This window comes from Rhipicephalus microplus, chromosome 3 (assembly GCF_043290135.1).
Source record: "Rhipicephalus microplus isolate Deutch F79 chromosome 3, USDA_Rmic, whole genome shotgun sequence".
NCBI lineage: Eukaryota > Metazoa > Arthropoda > Arachnida > Ixodida > Ixodidae > Rhipicephalus > Rhipicephalus microplus.
In genome coordinates, this window is record NC_134702.1 from 255,694,593 (window position 1) to 255,713,294 (window position 18,702).

General features: G+C 41.5%; 1 protein-coding gene across 1 annotated transcript in view; it reads right to left on the reverse strand.

Moving 5' to 3' along the window:
* Window positions 1-18,244, reverse strand: part of LOC119168599 (uncharacterized) — a 242,134-nt gene extending 223,890 nt beyond the window's left edge. Inside the window, exon 1 of the mRNA XM_037419998.2 lies at window positions 17,427-18,244. The gene's annotated coding sequence lies outside the window, so the exon portion shown is untranslated. The remainder of the gene's footprint in view (window positions 1-17,426) is intronic.
* Window positions 18,245-18,702: the final 458 nt, after the last annotated feature.

Here is an 18,702-nt window from a genome sequence, read left to right on the forward strand (position 1 = left end):
GCATCTTTGAATGGCCCGGTTACTCATGTATTGCAGGCATCCAACTTCATATTAGGTGCTATAACGAGGAGAAAAATTATTTTAGAATAATTCTATGGTCCATTATTAACGACATTTCAATTTCAGCACCTCAGACACCATCGGAACAGCAAAATATGTCAAACAAGACAACATGACGAAATCACGAGACTATGTTGTCAGACTCCATATCTGATTTTTTGTTTACAGAGAGCTGGTCTCACAGCTTCCCATAACTGTTCTTTTTGCGGAGTACATAAAAGAATAGAACAATGTATCAATCCCTGCAACAGATACTCTGCTTTGCGAAAAAATAATTTAGGTACCATTTGCAGACGCCTTAAACTATATCTAAATGTACCTAATGTGCTTTCGTTAGGAGGTTTCTCTCTTGGCCCCAGGTTCTGAATGCTTTGGAGGAGTTTATTAAGTGGTCAAAGAGATTTAGATTATAGAGACAACTCATATTCATATTTTCTCATTTCAGTTTTAAGCCCTGATTATTCTTTCCTCAATCACCCAGGTCAGAAACTCTCTATATATTTTTACGCACCTACTTGCAGTATTTGCAATTTTGCTACATTATTCCTTCATTTTCAACTAGACGACGTTCATTCTAAGAGTTAAGAATTCCTTTTTAAAACCATCCGGTTGTTCGCCAATTTCCCAGAATATGCGCGTGCTACTTAGTCTATGCCTAAGCTTAACATTCTATTTATTTTGTTTCCCTTAGGAAATCACATACGGCTTCGCGAACATTTTTGTGGCTAAAAACCTGTTCAGTTGCTCAAAAAAAAAAAAAAAACATGAAGGGATAAATATAAAGCCTTCTTACAAACAGACTCTTCTAACAATATTTTTCTTTGATTTTCAAATAATAAAATTAATATTATTGTCTTTTATTTGCAAATAATATCAATATTATTTTTGGTTTGTCCACATACGAAAAGAACGCAGAGGAGAATAAAAAAAGACGAAAGTGGAAAGCAACATAACAATGAAAAAAGAAAACACGCAAACATTCATAGACATTTTCCCATGCAACTACTTATTTGTGTTCACATGTGTTGTTTTTTGTTTTCTTAATTTTTCCCCATTGTCTCTCCTTTCATTCCCTCTTCCGTTGCTCCCCTTCTCGAAAGGATGTTCATTCCAACGTCATTCATTTCCAACGTCAAGGTGTGTGCGTTTCACCCATTCTAAGTGATTTATTTTTAGCCAGCCATCATAGCGCCATTCAGAAACACTTAAAAACCACAAATGTAAGAAAGTATTTCGCTATGTTGACGATTTCTTTGTGTTTGAAATTGAAACCTCGTCAACCACTGCCTCTTTCACTAGTGTTTTAGAAATATTTAGTAAGTGCCATATAACCCATGAAGTTACGCACATGGGGACGATCAGGTTGTTAGATTTAATGTTAAGGTTAAGTCCTTCTCACATGTGTTGGGCATATGAAGCTCGTGAAAACAAGCCAATCCTTCCTTTTGTATCGGTACACTCAAAAGTAGTGAAGCGCACTACTGTGAAGACATGCTACACACACGCACAGCGAAAGACTTACCATCCCATGATGCGGTGTAGCTTTAATCAGAAAACCAAGCGTCATTGAGGCTGGTTTCTCAATGTATGTTTTGATTGCCGTTCCTCAGTGTTTGCTTAAAGAAATCAGATTGAGCCCAGAGACTAATGCTCGAACCCGTACAAATGGACATGACAAACGAAACACTGTTGTTATTTCTTATATCCACGGCACCACCCACAACCTCAAAAAAGTGGCCAGCAGGTACGACATAGAATTGTTTTTGTTTTGTTTTTTTCAGCTCCAGAAAAGCTGGCTAGGATTTGCAATGCCGTGAATCTTGATTTCAGGGGAGTGTGAGCCTACCTAACCAAGAACCGGAACAAGTTCGATCCATGCAATGAAGGGGTCGCGGGTGCCTCTACCCCTGTCCTGTGGCGAGAGGTACACCGGTCAAACTGGCCGGTGTTTAAATGAGCGGCTGAAAGGGCGCGCTCACAATGTCTCTACAGTATCGGGTCACCTTGGCATTCATTGCTGAGAGTACGGCTGTTCCCTCGACATCAGCAGTGTTCTGTTGTTAAGCGTCATCGGGATCAGATGATATGTGAAATTTATGAAGCCACAGAAACGGCAAGACTGGGCAATGTATACGTCAGCGGACCTTCCATTGCGTGCGCTGTGGCAGAAAGAAGTAATTTTCTTCACAATGCTGGCATACGTGATGTTCATGGCATGCTATCACGATAATAACGAGGTTTTAGATGACTTCCGTTTTCTTTGTTTCGTGGCTCCTCATATATTTGTCAGATACGGCTCACGTATATATTGCACGGTTCCAGTAAATAAATTTTCTTGAATGTCAGTGCCGCTGTCTGTCTCATTCTTTTTCTTGTCTTTTGTTTTACGCTCTGTTTTCATACGAATACCTAAACATAGCAAGAAGTATAAGATAAAGGTGATACAGGCCTACTCACCTATATCCAGCCATGATGACCTCATATCTTAACACTTCTATGAACATGTGGAATCGGCACTCAGTAAGATAAAGACACATACTGTAATTGTGGATGACTTTAATGCCAAGGAAGGCAAGAAGCAAGCTGGAGACAATGCAGTAGGAGAACATGGCATTTATTTTATGCAAGAGAGGAGTCCCCAGCAGAGTTTACAAAATGCAATAATTTATGAATCCTGAATACATACCTTTTGACAAAAATGGACGAACCATAAGTGGACGTGAATAAGCCTTAATGGTGAAACTAAGAATGAAAAAGAGTTCATAGTGAGTGCATATTTGGGCATCATACAGGAATTGGAAGTGGTTGACAAGATCCCATGCAGTGACCATAGAATAAAAAGGTCTTGACCTAGAGTTAAGAGACAACGGACACTGATATGCAAGAAATCAATTAATGAGTAAGTGCTGAGGGCAAAGTACGGAAATTCAGGCTGTCACTTCCGAATGGATACTCTGCCCTAACCGAGGAAACTGACGCAATGTGCAATGAGTGCAATAGAACTTTGGGGTACAATCATTAAGCTGGACACTGGCAAGCTATCCCAGGAGACAAAAAACTTCAGCAAGAGACATCAAACAATGAAAGCCGCAAATGCAACAGACAAAAAAAAGTGGGCAGAGCTTTGAAAATTAATCACTAGGCCTAAGGTATAACAAGGTGACAGATAACATGCTGAGAGTTAGCATGTGTATAATTGCTCTAAAGAACAAACAAAGCCTCAACTCTGTGAAAACTGTCCATAGGCAAAAGCTAGGTGTATGGCTTAAGAAACAAAGAAGGCTACCAATATGGACAGGATAGTTCTATAGAGATTTTAAGGAGAAGAGGAGTTTTATGGAGATTTGTACAATAACTTGGACAACTAGGACGACAATGCAAAAAGTAGTAACAGCCCAGAGGAAGTGGACATTCCACCAGTAACAACAAGAAAACTAGGGGAAGCCTTGGAAGGAATGCAAAGACACTGGTAAGGACCAGGTAACAACACACCTGTTGGAAGATTGTAGAGAGGTTGTGTTACAAAATTTTGCCGTCCTGTATACGAAGTGTGTCTTGATGGAGAAGGTATCAGAATCTTGGAAGAATGCCAACATCATTGTAATACATAAGAAACGGGACATGAAAGACATGAAAAATTACAGGTTGATCAGCTTACAGTCTATTGCTTACAAGGTATTCACAAAGATAATAGTTAACAAAATTAAGACAACATTAGAGTTCAAGCAACCAAAGTACCAAGAAAAATTTTGTACCGGCTACTCAACAATAGATAACCATATTATCAATCAGGTGACAAAGAAATGCAAGAAATCCAACATACTCAAATATATATCTTACTCATTTTTACCTACAGAGTAGAAACCTGAACACTTACAAAAAGGGTTCCAGTTAAATTGAGGACGATACAAAAAGTAGTAGAAAGAAAAACGATTGGTGTAACCTTAATAGACGGGAACAGGGTGAATTGATTGATTGATTTGTGGGGTTTAACGTCCCAAACCACCATTTGATTATGAGAGACGCCGTAGTGGAGGTCTCCGGAAATTTTGACCACCTGGGGTTCTTTAACGTGCACCCAAATCTGAGTACACGGGCCTACAACATTTCCGCCTCCATCGGAAATGCAGCCGGGAACAGGGTGAAGTAAGTCAGGAAATAAATTGGTTTTAGAGGAGTAGTGACACGATTTTGAGGCACCCCAAAACGGGCACTTTCCTTTTTATGGTGCCCACTGTCATTGCTCTACAGACACCAGAACCAGACAAAGCATACAAAATATTGTAATTTCATTTTGAAGTTCTTTATGTATTTACAAACTAGCCCCTTTGCAATGGGCATTATCACGACAAGTCAACACAGCTCATTGGATTTGTGAAATTTGCGTCCTGCTTGCAGCCTCAATCACAAAAATCCCTGTCTCTTGACGCCAATTCATTCATCATTGTTTATGTACACCACGTTCAACTGAGAGCAAAGCAACTGTAGCTAGTACTTTGCGAGTAGCAGCTTTACCATGACAACACACTTCTCTTGACACAACACTGCAAAGCCACCCTCTTGATACTGAAATTGCCGTATAAAGGTAGAATGAAAAATTTGTTCAATGCATTCCCACGTACTACGACACTCTCTTTAGGGTTCTCAACACCCACGTTTAGAGCAACAACCTGAAAATATTTAAAATTCGTGTCAGTACACCTTTAAGGATATTGTAGTGTAAATCCACAATAAGAGATGAACCTAGCGTGTAGTCACGATAACCACAGGTCATTACACTTCAAGAGAAGGCAACTGCACCATGGGAAAACAGAAAGTTAGGTGGGTAGAAAAGTTCTCGGGTATAGTGTGACAGCAGCAAGCACACAACCGGGTTGATTTTGGAGTGAACGTAGCCAGGCTGGCAACGATAATAATAAAAAAAATGAATCAGAGCCAACTAGCTTGCTTTTCTATTTATTGTTTTGAATATCCAAGCTAAATCAGAACAAACAGTTAGTTCTCTAAGTGAGCACTCTGTGCTATGTTTTGCATGCTCTTTGCCTGTCATGTTCACACTGTTGTTCTAACAAAACTATCAATTGTTAGTAGCACTGTGTAATCTCGAACAGCCTGTTGTAAAGAGGCTAGCACAACATTTTTGCCCATGGAAACTCGCACAAACGTCGCTATGATGGGCAACATATGGGTTGGCTCAGAAATGCTTTCAGCAAATGACTACAGAAGATACAGGTCTAAGAAAAGATGCACTACACTGTAAGATCAACAGCATATGTTGGCAACCTGAAGTTAGCAATAGGTCCAAAAAATCTCTCCACATAGTGTGCACGTGCGTCACGCAGTGCCCCTTTGTCACTTCCGTAATGTGTCACCTACATTCCCAGGGACCTACTGACTCCGTCGCCGACCGCTGCTGTGTTGATTCCTCGTACTTGCGCCCGTTCAGTTTTGCTTCACAATGCAACTTCAAGTAATCATGGATCGCTGGTGAGGCAGCCCACGAAGAGGGAGCAGAGCCTCGGGGTGTTCTGTTTGCCGAAAGTTACCGTATTTACTCGCGTAATCCTCGCACGATTCTCGCACCCCCCACATCGCCCAATACGATTTCTTTTTTTTTCCTCGAGTAATTATCGCACCCCCGAAAGCTGCTGCAATAATGTCGTCTGCTCTTTCTAGCCACTGATGATGATAGCGCACGTCATCTGGCGCCATCTCTATTGCATACTATTACATAGTACTAAGCGTACTATTGCACAGAGATTCAATCCAACTCAAGCCAAGCCGAAGTGGCCAGTGCGCCTTGCAGCGTGTTTTGTATGTTGCGTCGGTAACCTTGTTATGAGGCGATACTGAAGCCGTATGGCTGCTTTCAAGTTGCAAGTGATAGATAATGCACTAAAGAACGGCAACAGGGCCGCCGGTAGGCCCTTCGGAGTCTACGAGTTTTGTGTTCGCTACTGGTGATGGCTGCTGAAAGCCACCAAGACGCGCTGGGCCTGCCGTGTGCCTAAAACTGGGATTGATGGTAAACTTTATTTCTTAAGAAGGAAACTGCGGACAATTCTGTTAAATAGCCATCAGCCCAACACTGACGTCCCACGCTTACCTTTTGAGGGCTCCTGATGAGCGACGAACGCTATCGCTACGCCCGCGACGTCCGCAAGCTTTGCGTATGGTATTCTAATTCTCGACTATTTGCTTCCACTTTTTGTGTCTCAATTAAATCTTGTCTTATGTTGAACCTCTGCTTTTTTGGTTGAGGCAAGTTTTAATTAGTACTTCTTAAAGCTTGCTGTTAGTTGCTGGTGTGAGAATCCCAATTTGCGGCCACTTCATTTACTTTTTCGCTCTGTACGTTTTCGTAGAACGCTTTCCCCGCATATTTCTCGCACCCCCAACTTTTCGTCGGTTTTCGGGCAAAAAAAGTGCGAGGATTATGCGAGTAAATACGGTATTACCTAAAATTGAGAACGCGCAATGAAATTTCTGGAAAAGCACTGGCATGCTTGGCTGCAGCGAATTAACAAAAACGATTCGAAGAACCTTAATGATATTTGCGTCTTGAGGTGTAACTTCATTACGGGTAAGTGCTCTACCTAGGCACGTACCTGCAAACAGAGATAGCTTATAGTGATTACTCTACATGAAAAACTTGTCTGCGACCACTGTGTGCAAAATCAGCGTGTCAGAGAAGTGGTTGAAATCATGATGATTATCACAAGAATTCTGATTTACATTGAAACAAACTGTGAAAATCGTTCGTAAACATTGTTCGTTCAGTCGCAGTTTGAAGTATAGTGCAAATAAGTCCCCAGTATGTCAACATTCTGATCGGTTCAACTTGGGGGTCAGATTATTTTTAAACTTCGGTTTATTGGTTCTCTAAAACAGCCTCCATAATTTTCAGAGTCCACTGCAGATTCGCTAACAACAACAAGAGTATCGGGACATGTGCCAAAAAAAAAAAAACGACCGGCATTACTGCGTTACGCACCATGCAAAGTCTCTGGCTTGCAAAATTTTTTCCTATGGCTGTTTCCACAGATTCAAATCAAAGAGCCTCAACATCAGCTTTGTTTAAAAAACTTGGTGAGCCGTGCTGCACAAGCTACTTTGGTTGCCTGGTCGCCACAGCAATACTATATCTCTTGTAAACTTGCCTAGCTCTACACTAAGACTAGTTTTCAATGGGAGCTGCTGCGCTTTGCTCATCCACTCTTGAAATTGCAACTCAAGAGACTTTGGGATTTTACTTGTTCTTGGGCCACACAGTTTGTAGTAAATGTGAGATAATGCATCCTCTAGGCCGTGTCGCGCAGCTGGAGTACACGGTGGCTTCGCTGTTAATGAAAATCCTGTATAAGTCAACTTGTCATGTATATAGATTATCTGGTCTTGTATCGAGTCAACAAGCGAGGCCTTCCTGATCTATGAGCTCGTTAAAGTTCAACAACAAAACACCGTACTAATTTTCTTTGAACATTGCGCACAGCAACAAATGACAACCGGCCTGCAACACACTAACTGCTGTAGGTACCCAAAGAGGTACCAGGGCACGGCGGGAGAGGGCGATAACGGCGGAAGTGACATCACTTGAACTCTATGTATACTGTGAGTTATGTAGCACGGACGTCAATCTAGAGCAGCCACTTTAGGTGACATAGAATATATAAAGGAAAATAAAAACAATAGCCGCAAGAAGAATTCCTTCTGAAAACTTCCTATTTTAGAATAAGTGTGAAAGGTCTTTCAGGGCGGGGGTTAACATGTGTTAGTAGAGCAGAACACATGCCCACGTACATGTGTTCTGATAGCGTATAGTTGCTTGTGTGCTTGTAAATTAATTTTATGTGGCGATATTGAAGAAAATCCCCGACCTACAGTCCAGGGAACGCTTAAGGGACTTCAAAGTGGTCAATCCACAATACTTGGAGAATTTTCCAATATAAGGAATAGGCTAGTAGTCACTGAAACCACAGTAAGTGCCCTGAGCAATCGCTGAAATGAGTTTGACAAAATGATGGCAGACATTCGTGACAAATCTTTGCAAATTGAAACACTTCAGAACAAAATCCTCTTACTTAAGCGAAGGCAAAGCAAACAGGCTGAAAAAATTAGTGACTTTGAAGACCGTAACCGAAGATCTAACCTTGTAATTTATGGCATCCAAGAACAAAGCAGAGAGGATGAACAAATGTTAAGAGGGAAGGTGATTTCAGATCTTTTTGGCTGAAAATTTGGGCAAAATTCCAAATCAGTGGCGAGAATTCACCGTCTCGGGAAGGGTCGCCAAAATAAGCCAGTCATTGTGTATTTCCAAGACTTCACAGAAAAAAAGAATGTAATGCGGAATGCAAAAAAGCTGAAAGGCACTAATATATCTATTAGTAATGATTACAGTTCTCTGACACGACATAAGCGACAGCTTCTGTGGCAGTCTGGGAAAGAAGATAGCTTAAATGGCAAGAAGGTGACACTTATTCATGACAAACTAAAAGTGGATGGTGGCTTTATATGTGAGATGAAGACAGAAGCGGTCGAGCAGTTTTGAGAACCTTTACGCACGATAGCACTGGTGCAAGGAGTAAATCGGCGGAACTCAGCCAGAACACATCAAATGGCTTATGAAACCATGCAAGCGAGGGACTTAAATGTCTTAGAATACTTAATGTTAATGATTATAGCATCGTGAACAAAACAAGTGAACTCTCGTGTCTCTTTCTTAGCCACCATCCCCATATTACGATAATAACGAAAACATGGTTGCATGATGGCGTGCTGACGAGATAATAGTTGACAACTCGCACCATATTTTCTGTTGCGATCGTATGTCATGGGGACGTGGTGTCGCCATTATCTTGAAGAACACACTATCAGCTACATTACTACCACAGTTAGAAAACCATGAACGTCTTTTTTTAAAGATAAGCTGCTGGGGACATGCATTTATCATGTGTGAGGTCTACAGACCTACGTCTTCACCCCCCCCCCCCCCCACGAGTTCTTGCTGTCTTTATCAGACTACATTTCGACGAACGTTAGTGGCACACTAATTATGGCTGGGGATTTTAATCTGCCATCAATTAATTGGGCTTGCATCACTACATTTCACTTGCTTGACAATGCACTACAAAATATAATGCTAGCGAGTGACTTAGTTCACGTTGTTCATGAAATTGCCTGTGAATCTGAACAGGGTGGCGCAATTCTCGATCTTATATTTATTAGCAGAAGCATTGCTGATTATTGTGTTCGTGTAGCGGATGGTATATTGGACTATAAGTTAGTTCTTTTTTCCAGCACCATAAATAACTGCATGAAGACTAGGCTGAAAAGCAAAACTGTCAAAAACTTTAATCAGGCAAATGATGATGTGATTCTCAACGAGCTGTGGGAACTTGCAGATAATTTGCGAGACCATGATGCTGTAACTTTGAGGAATAAATTTAAAGGAACTGTTGAGAAGTGCATTGAAAATTTTTTCCCATGAAGCGTATTAGGTCAAATCGCCACGACCACTGGGTTGATAGAAACATTATTCATTTGAAGCCAAAAATTAAACGAGTAAAGAAAAAAAAAGTCGACAATAACGAATCACTGCGTCAACATTGGGAAAAATTGCACAGTATGCTGTCTTGTGCAAAAAACAAATATTTTGTGACTACTTTGGCCAATTTTATAAAAACTAATCCTCAAAAGTGTTTGCATTTTCTCTGCTCAAAATCTACACAATAGACAAAATAAAATAAATGGATGTGCTAACAACAAAACCTGGTGGCACAGCTGACATGTTGAATGAATACTTTCAATCTGTATTTTCTCCAGCCGAAAGCGGCGTCCAATCTTTTGGGCAATTAGATTTTGATGAGAACTTTATATCTGTTGAGGGTGTCTTTTTTGTTTCACTGAACCTTAAGAAAGATCTTCATGCTGCCCAGACAACATTCCCAACGCTTTTTTGCACCGTTCAGTTCAGTTCAGTTTATTAACCTTACGGGCTTCTCGAAGGAAGCATTACATAAGGGGTTATGCCGAGCCTGTGTCCTACATTCTCACTGCAGTTTTTCGTTCCTGTTTAAAGCTAGCTATCGTTCCAGATGATTGGCCTGTCACCTGGGTAGTGATAGTTCACAAAAAAGGAGATCGCTTAAAAAGGAAAACTACCGCCCAATATCTCTGACGTCATCCTGCTGCAAAATACTTGAACATATTCTCTTACATTTCATAACCGAATTTCTTGAATGGAATAAACTGCTATCTGACCATCAACATGGCTTTCGCAAAAATCTTTCAGCAATTACACAGCTTACTAGTATTAATCATGAGGTCGCTTTAACCCTCCACTTGGCCAGTCAGGTTGATTTAACATTTTTGGATTTGAGCAAAGCTTTCGATCGTATATCCCAGAGTAAACTCCTAAGCAAACTTTACAAATTTGGTCTACCATATTTTATTATAAATTGGATTAAGCAGTACTTGTCTGACCGTACTCAGTTTGTTGATGTCAATGGATGCTCATCCACGTGCTTGTCAGTTACATCGGGTGTCCCCCAGGGAAACGTATTGGGACCAATTCTTCTCCTTATGTATGTAAACGATATTACCGCAGCTGTGTGCCATGATGCTAAAATTAGGCTGTTTGCGGATGATTGTTTGATTTTCAAAAGGATAACTTGCCAAAATGACCAAATTTTGTTTAACACCAGCCTAGCCAAAATCTACGAATGATGCACAACATGGTCAATGTTGCTGAATTCTGAGAAAACTGTGCTGCTACGCGTAAGTAATAAAAGACAACCTTTCTTATATACATATAAAATTAGCAATGACTTCGCAGCAGAAGCCACGCAGTACAAATATTTGGGAATAACAATCTCTAACAAACTCACGGGGTCCTCCCACATCGAACACATCTGTAGAGCAGCAATTCGAAAACTTGGTTTACTTAGGTACAAGCTGATAAATGCACCCCTTCATGCAAAGCTTCTCGCCTACAGAACCTATGTTTTGCCTAAAGTTGAATACGCGAGCGTAATTCGGAATCCTCACTACAAAAAAGATGTGTATAGGCTTGAGATGGTTGAGAGGGCAGTAAGCTACATATTTAAAAAATATAAAAAAACAGCTTCACCATGATCTCTAACGCTTGCAAATAAAATTGCAACCTTAGAGCAGTGCAGGAAAATATCAAAACTTTAATTTTTATTTTTGCTTTATCACAACATACTTAATGTTAATGAGCATGCGTACCTTCAGCCATTTACATCACGCGCATCGAGAAATCAGCATACAATTAATCTACTTTCTCATCAAACAAGCACCAATCTTTTCAATTACTCTTTTTTTCCACAAACCATTTCAGATTGGAATTCGCTGCCTGAAAATATTGTTTCTTTATAATGTCCAAGTTCATTTGAAAGTGCGCTATTTACCCACCTAGAACTACAGTAAACAACTGAGTGCTCATGTCAGTTTTTTATTCTTTTTCAATGCTTTTTTTTGTATTTCGTCATTTTTACTGTTTTTATTATTATTAGTGTTTCTTCATAAGTTGCTAATGTCGTTTTTCGGGGAAAGCTGTTGTTTTTTTGTTCTCTTTCAACTGTTGCCAGCTGTTATATGTTTTGCACTCTGCTATGGAAGAAACTAAAGTGGAAGGGTGAGGATGTGTTTTTTTAATCATTTATATGCATCCCTCTCCTGTAAACTGTATTATTTTGTTATCTAGTTAGATTGAGCTAGATTTTTTTTTGTAATATTTCTACGTATGCGATAGATTCTTCTGTGAGTTTGTGTTCCCTTCGGCTACACAAGTGCTCGTTACCTTACATTTATATAATTTCCCACCTACATGGTCCTTTCCGACTACAGTATAATGTAAACAAAAAAATTAAAAATGAGCTATCAAGTTTGCTTGCACAACAGATATCAAGGGCAAGGTGCAATTACAGATATCGAGGGCAAGGTGCTTGTCCCTTCAACATCTCGTCTTGCATTCATTCATGGTTTGGTAGTGTGATTGAGGGCTGACTTGTATCGTTTTGCTTTTAGTGTTTTTGTTGCGTTGTGCTATCATATCATGCAATACATCCCTTTCCCAATAAGAACAGGTTTTCACAGCAAAAGCTGTTATGAGATCACAACACGGGTCACGCACAGCACCGTAGTTGTCCACCACCGCCGGTGTCCGTAACTAATATCGCACGAAATAAGAAAAAAAAATACTCAAACACAAAACACATGTGACGATAGAGTAGGATTCAAACCCGGGTGTGCCAGTCCAGTATTCTACTGCTAATTCACCTCAGTTTTTTTTTTTTCTTTATTGCCTTCCATATCCCAAACTGGTTATATTTCACATATTCTCATGTTCGACATTACACATGAGTGTCACGAAATGCATCCCAAAAACTCAATGGACAACCGTCATCTTTAACCTGACTATTAATCAATACTTCGGCATTCGTGACAATGCAGGGTTCGTACAAGTTTCCAAAGCAAAAATTCAAAGATATTCAATGACTTTCCAGGACCTGTTGCAAGTTCAAGGACTTAAAGCAGCATGTTGTTGAAATTTTTTACTCAAAAAATTTTCAAAAAATGACCAATTTTATTGCACTTACAATAAATATATGGGCATTGAAATTATTTAAAAAATTGTAGCCCCAGTAACTTCTGGCACTCTCTCCCTCACTCTCCATAGGGAGAGGGCACGATGCCAAGTCAGAAAGGTACACACTGACAGGCTTCCATGCATACGCGTAGTCAAGCCTTAAAGGGGTGGTGCCCCAATATTTGTGGCTTGCGCACTCTTTGCTCCAAGCTTTAATTCTGGGTACAACAAATATAATAAGCGCACCAACATTCATTTATTCTCGCTATATAATTTGTCGCCTTGTTGATATGGTCTATTTTCAGAACCTGTTAGTGGGCACCGAGTGGGGCAGGTACATAGCAGTGTAGCGAACTTGGTCACATGATCACGAAGCTTTGCACGCATCATGCTGAGTTTCGTCAGCTCTCGCACACATGTGCCACACAAGCACCTGCAAAACAAACGTGCCGCTAGCTGATGCAGCCGCGATGCTTAGCTGGTATATACGTGGTGGAAATCCGGGGGTCACTGACCTGACTACAGGTCTGATGTGACGTCACTAATACTTTCGTTGCCTTCCTAAAGAGCTATGTCCGCGTTGGAGGCGCTCGCAATGGGCCTCGAATAGCAGAATGAGCATTACGTACACTTGGGAAGTGACTGAGAATTTATTGTAAATGATTCGAAAATCCGAAATTCATGTAGGGTGTCCTTGCCTATATAGAAAAAACCCACATGGTCCTTGAAATTTGATGGTACCACCCCATAGGGCCAACTCGGCAATTTTTTGACAATGTCAGGATAATGGTACTTGTATGTTCCTGAAACGCTTTTGTCATGCACCCGATAGTTCAAATGCTGAACCAATTCGAAAATAATTTTTAATTAGCAAAACCTGTAATAACGAAACCCAACCGAGTGCCCTTCTACGTGTGATGTAATCATTTGCCCAAACCTGCCTGATTGCGCATAATGCCCGCCAGATGGCACAGCCTGTCCACGCCGTAAGCCGCAATCGGATAAAACGCCTATGCTGTTTATGGTGAGTATATGGCGAATCAGGTGTGGCTCACAACGCAACACCACTGGCCACCTATCGCATGCCCACCAACAGGGTAAAGGGATCGCACGCTTAACCAAGGAAGTGCCGGCCTAACCCACACAATCCATAACATACAAGCAGTCGCTCCAGTGGCACATCAGTTCTGTCAATTTGGCCAGGCAAAACTCATTGTCACACAAGCAATGTTATCATTAATTCTGGCAAGCGAGTTGAGCGTTTGGAGGCAATATGTAAATTTCATTTGAAAAGAATCGACGAAACTCACAAGCTTGAAATTTGGCATGAATGACGCAAACGTGCAAATTAACGTGCCCAGTGAATTTGATTAGGGTCCATTGACCTCTAAAAATCGCTGGAGTAGGCCTTTAGGAGTGTTGGCTTGTGCACAGTTGACACTTGCAGCACGTAGCTCAACAACCAAGACGTAACAACTGTGACTGTGGATAATTTACACTCATCCTGTGGATACACAAGCGTTCTTTTCTAGCATCTTTCTTGGTTTGTGTAAGCAACATGCTTCCAGTGTTGAGCTGTGACCGTTGTTCATCAGCATTCGTCATGTGCACTTTTTTTCGTGCGTCCTTCGTGCTTGAGCAGCACATTGCATATACGGGATTGCTTGTCCTTCGCGTGACATTCTAATTTATGGCTATCACATTCACTGCTTCACCATCACCAGGAAACTTTTCTTTCTCATGCATTCTTGCAAAATACAACCACGTGTGCTCATGCCGCATATCTGCTCCAAAAAATGGGAATTTTCACAGGTTGACACACCTATCTCCCACATTTAGGAGGTTGTCATGTCAATATAAGAATGCACTGCTCACGAAATTCAAGAATTTTTAAATACGGTGAAAAATTCCAGGACTTTCAGGGGCCTTGAAAATGTATTTTTCGAACTCAAGGGTTTTTCAAGGATTTCAAGGACCTGTACGAGCCCTCCAATGGTTCAATGCGCACAATCCACTCTGGTACATCCTCTTGGCCTTTTAGCGTTTCTAGAAAATGGCACATTGATTCGCAAAAATATTTTCGCACAGATCACACTCCTACATCCGCATTTTCAAAGGCACATCGGGTTTGCCAAATACTGCGCAGGTTCAGAAGCTTGATTAGATCATAAGGTACGCCGGCCTCGTTTTAAAAAAAAGAAAATGAGTGCTGCGTGGACTTAATGGTACTTCTTTTTTTCAAGCTTCCCTGCAATATGTCCCGAAAGAAGACCCGGCTCCAACAATCTATAAACGCTTGTTCAATTTTTTTCTGGTTTACTACATAAGTAACAATGTTTGATCCATGAAACGAAGAATCCCCGATCCTCCAACCATGTTTTAACAGGTAAGGTACCAGTGTGTTATTCAAAGAAAAAAGTTCTGACTCCTGGGGCTAAAGGCATTCTTTTTAACACGTTTAGGAACATCCTGTCCTGTGCCTGCATAATATAGGTGACGGTGCAATTGTACAGGCAGTAAAAGATTGACAAGACCTTTATACAATTTTTTTACACAATTTTCCAGTCAGATACTCTAACAAAAATCTCATCACTAGAAGGTGGAAGGACAAAACAACTTCTTTTAGATACCCCTGTATTAGACGTTGCACGTTTGCTGACGACACGAGAAATCCCAGCAGCACTCTAGACAACCTTAGTTGAATAACAGTTTACAAAAGATGGTCATCGACATCACACAGAACAAGGAAACCATTGACAAGTTGTTTTATGTGCGAACGAGCCAATCCAAGCCTGCTGTCTCGAGCTTTTCTGAAGAGGTTAGGGCAGGTCGATTTTTCCCACACACAGCTCCAAATGAAAACTGAAAATACTCGGTGTATGGTCCATATATTTATTCTACTGCAGTGCAAAACTTGCATTACGTACCACAGCTTGCTCACTAAAAATAAGTTGCACGTTGTGGCCCATGTGAATACCGAAATACCCCAACTTTTCTACATTATTTTGCAATGCCTGTATTTCTTTTTTTCCAATACGGTTCACTCTCAGGATAGAACTCCAGCGGTACCCCTAAATACTTCGCTGGTGTTTCCTGCCATTTAATGTTTAGAAATACTCTTGTTGTGACGTCCCCTTCCCCATGCCAGAAACCAAGGCACTTATCCCAGTTGACGGCACTACCGCTTACCTGGCAAAAACATCTCAGTGCATTCACAGAATGCATTATACTTTCATAATTTTTACAGAAAACTGCAATGTCATCTGCATAAGCAAGGAGGCTAAACTCAGCCTTATGTAATTTAAAGCTGCTATCCCACTATTATTATTTGTGCTTAAACAGAAAGGTTACACAAAAATAGCAACAAGCAGAGTTGATAGGGGCTTGAGACTCGTTCACAAACTTTCCTTGGGCAGACTTGATATCAGGAAAGAAATCAGGTTAATATGAGTAATAAATCGTTTAAGAACACTTCAACAGCAAAGGAACAACTAGGCGTCACACAATGCGAATCGCGTAACGAGTGGGTGGTCTGTTTGATGCTCCGGCCCATAAAAAAAGCTTGCTCATCACCTATCTGCTGTGGCACATACCCACTTCAGGCGCAATTCTTCATCATCAGCCACTGAATGCAACACAAAATTTGCAAGAAATCCAGTGCAAGTGTTTAGCAGAAACCAACCTTCTCCTAAGACTGATGAAGGCTAGCATAGTGAATGCCAGCCTGCTACATATAAATTATGATTATTTATGGTGTAGTGGGTACCTTGCATGTGTGCTTCTAGCATTTACCCGAATAGTGTTAAGAAATGGCTCTGAAAGGCTGCTTTGCTGTAACTGTGCTGCGCGTTCCGCGCAAGCCTGGCGATTTTTCAGGAGTAAACGTGCTATCTTAAACAATATTGTCTTTGTTTGTTTCATGAAGACGTTTGTAAATGCGTGTAAACTGAAAATGAATTTGGCGACTGATCATAAGCAGCATGTGAATTTTTCACAGCAGCATAGCTTGAACGTCACAAAAATATGCGCGCACAGTTAAGAAAATTGTGTGCGCGTGTTTATGACAGCCACAGGAACATTGGTTGACGTTTAAATATTCGTACTTAGAAATTGGACAGCTTCAGTCTTTTACCCTACCAACAATCAAAGGTCACACATGATATCTCAACGAAGAGGGTTCATAAAACAATGAAAGTAGCATTATTTGTAATGCTAAAGTTAGAACGTGAGCCCACAGCCGGCAACAAGCGGAAGGTGGCTCCGCAACATACACAAAACCGGCATCGGCGTGGAAATTGGTGCAAGTGTCACTCCACCCGCCTTGTCTTGGGCGACAAAGCAAAGCGCAGTACTATTTCCTGGCGGTCGAATGGATGCGTAACTAGGTGCCACTTTGATGTGGGAAAAGAAAAACCGAGAGAGCTACAGCAGATTTACGTAGAGGAATTGCAGCCGCGATTAACAGCCAGCCGTAAAAGTCTCCGAGAACAAATCCGTGGATCACCACACGGATTAATAGGTCGTCGCGCGATTCGCAACAACAGGCGCACATGTGGAAACAGGAACGGATGGACCCGTTTCGCAGGTCACAACCACAACAACACGCGGGGAAAACGGAGCGGTACAGCACGGCCGACAAAAAAAAACGCAAAAAAAAACGGGGCATCGCTTAGCGGCCCCGCAAAACAGCGCGCCAAAGATGCGCTTCATTTTCCCCGAGCTAACAATAGGCCTAGACCGGCAAAACACTCACCGCTAGGTCGTCGTCGCAAATCCACAACACACGATCGTAATCCTGCGCTATGAAGGCGGCAGAGCTGCTTTTTTCACGGGAGCATCGCCGTCGCTTCCCCTGGGCCGTTCGGGCAGATTCAAACTGCGATCCCGCCACGGCACGCAGGCCTCAGATGTGTACGTCCCGTGTAAGTACTTGCTCCTTCCACGCCAGACAAGGGGTTCCCACCTAAATTACGGCACCAGGGGCTGGACACCTTCAAAAACTGCACGCACTCAGATGCCGGCGACCGCTCCTCGGGAGAGCTGCATCGTCGCGGGAACCCGAAGAGCCAAACAAAAAACACGCAAAACGGGCCAACTTTTTTTGTTTTTACTTATGATGCTGTTTTCTATGCTCGCGCCATCTGCCATGTGTATATGAAACTATTTCACAAGAAGCGCGGCCAGCGCAGCCTTAGAGATGGTCTGATGCCATGGTATAGAGCAACACATAAAAGTTATAAGAAGACATTTACATAGGCCCATAAAGTTTTAGAGTATTATAATATGGTCCCTTGAATATACTAGCTAGCCTGACGTCTGCACTCTTTGCCGTCACCGCTCGGTCGAGGTGTGCGCCGAGGGGTCGGTGCACCGCCGCCGCCACCACCAACGCGTTTTGTTGGCGCGCCATTTAAATAAGTTTTTTTTTTTTTCCGCTTTCCTACATTTATTTTACACCTGTCACCAATCTGGCCATAATTCTGTCCACTTCGCAAATTTATCAAAACTGGTTCACCGGTAATTTCAGGTCAAATAAGTGGACTATAAAAAAAAAAACACTTGTCGAGTGCTCCCAATGATGTTGGATTATATTTAAACGCGAATTTTAAGATACCTTTGAGTTCACTATATTCAGCGAATCCCGTTCAGTGACAGCGCCAACGGTTGGCGATGACTGTCGACATATTCTAGATGACGAGAATAGGTATTATGTGAGGTGTGCTTCGAACAATGATGAAGGGTGTGAAATGTCGGTACTGGAATATTCGTAATTATGACTGTCCAAGCGATTCGAAGAACAAGGGCAGTTCAAATGCGAAGGGTGGGGACCAGAACTGCGGACGGGCAAGGTAGAAGCGCGATGTGCATTGAAGATGTTGTTATAACTGAGGAAAAAAAATCAGTTAAGAAACTGCTCACATGCATGACCTTTAATGAACAAATAAGGGTAAATGAAAATTGTCATACGAAATGCTCTATCAAACAGAAACTATTCCCACTGTTTCGGCAGGTTGAGCAAGATTAACAAT